Genomic DNA, 2,227 nt, shown 5'->3' with positions numbered 1-2,227 from the left:
ATCCATATGTTATAGTAGAATACTAATAAATAATCCTCCACTTTTTTGTTAACAAAATTGGCAAAGACGTAAAACAAGGGATCATAATGAGCTATACAAAAGAGTGATCGAGACTAAAGATAACATACTAGTTTTTTTTTTAAAACTATTCCACCAAGTAAACTTAGCGCCTTCATTATGGAGAGATAAGGGTAGTCATCTCTTACAATTCCACAGTTGCACTCCCCACAAAGATTTATCAATTAAGTACAATTTCAAGTTAAACTCTCCTCATTTGATGCAAACTTTCTCTAACTACAAGAGAAGAATTTTCTTGGACATTAAAAAAATTTAAAAGTAAATTTGTATCCCAAATATTTTTTGTATTCTCGCCAGTCATGAACAGAGAAGTTAAACCCAATGATATGAATGTTAAAGGAACTAAGAAATTTACTTTCATGAGAAAAATAACATCGAACAAAACTATTTTCTATGTCAGTTATGAACAAAGAGCGTAATTTTAGAGATATGACTCAACATAATAATTATATCTTATCTAAAAATGTACGGACGTAGTGATTAAAGTTATATATATTATTCGATGAAAGTTACAATTTAGAAGAGAAAATACGACAAATAAGACCATCTTGCGGAGTCACTGCAATATAATCACAAAGTGTAATCGTAGGGAGATCAATATTGCAGTTCTCAAAATAGTCTGCTCTTCTTTTAGCCAGTAACGACACAAAAAGTTAAAAGCATAACCTATGAGAACGCATGAGATATTTGTTTTAATCACCATAATTATGATAGCAAACAACATATCTCACAAGATAAGTAATACACATAATAATCGATAAAGATTAAGTATTGCAATCATCTCCAAAATTTAAATAAATAAACTTTAATCATTATAAGACGATGGTATTTGAAGTAACTAATGTAAAACACATAAATTGCTACTCGAAAAACCAGTGCTCCTCCTTAAAATAATAAGAATAAAATTCTTACAAAGAGTTGCCTAGAAATATATAATTCATCATCATTCCCGAACTCATTGTTAGCAACCGACATTGGAGTATAAGGTTTATGAATAAGAGAATTGACTCCTTAATTTCCTGCATTTCTATCTTAGTCTTCTTAATTTGTTCAAGAAGAGTTGCAAATTTTGATGGTTGGAACAATTTTCTCTTGACTTCTTCATATATTCTTCTTCTTCCTTTTAAAGAACATATCATTTTCCTTAGGATAGAATTTCTCATCTTCCTTTGTAGTTGTGAGGTTATCAATAACCATAGGAATACAGGTCTCACCAGAAAAGATTGTGCTCAGAAGCTCCATAATTCAAACGAATTTGTTCTTAGTGTTAACAAATACCACATATATATAGCACTCCATAAGAAATTTTTGGAAGAATTCCAAAATATATTTTTAGATTAAAAATGGAAGACGACTAATTGCAGAATTTAAGAACTTTTAGATTTCTTAAAATAAAGGACTCCATTCACAAACTAGAACTCAAACTAGAAAGGTGAAATGTCAATTCTAGCCTTTCTTTAAGTTTGTACAAAGAGAAGTCTTTCCAATACCATTACTTCAAATATAGAGGATAATGAAGATGTTAACTGAGGTAAAATATGTGTCCCAGGGATATATGAATACCTCACCAATTAACGCCATTTTTAAAAAAAATTTAAATATAAATTGTATGATTAGATAATTTTTCTAAGAGGACATATTTTATATCTTAACTCGACAAGTAGAAATACCCATGGATCTTAAACTCGTCTCTTACTTAGGAGTCAAATAGGTAAAGATAATTTCATACCGAGAGCATAAGATTTATTGACACCCACATTTGGTCATTACATTTTGGACTCACTATTGGCAACATCAAGTCATAGATTAACTTACAAATGATGTATTATGAATAGTTTGACATTCTATTTATTGCAACTAGGTTAAGAACCAGATAGGATAGTGACCCACATAATAGACTCATCTCATTGGAATAAGGCTCGATAACTATTGTTATTCTCTTTTGTTAATGGCTACAATTGACAATTGTAAATTCAAGTAATAATATTTGAAGGCAATGTCTTTTTTAGCCTTAACGTGTTATTCATGATTAAAGATATTTTAATTTCCAACAAGGATGCTTCTTGAAAGTGTTGTAAGATCATTTTCTTTGGTGATGACATGTTTCTTATAATTGTATCGAGCTAGCAAAGATCTTAGAATTTTCATC

This window comes from Papaver somniferum, chromosome 6 (assembly GCF_003573695.1).
Source record: "Papaver somniferum cultivar HN1 chromosome 6, ASM357369v1, whole genome shotgun sequence".
Lineage (NCBI taxonomy): Eukaryota > Viridiplantae > Streptophyta > Magnoliopsida > Ranunculales > Papaveraceae > Papaver > Papaver somniferum.
This window is presented reverse-complemented; position numbering follows the sequence as displayed.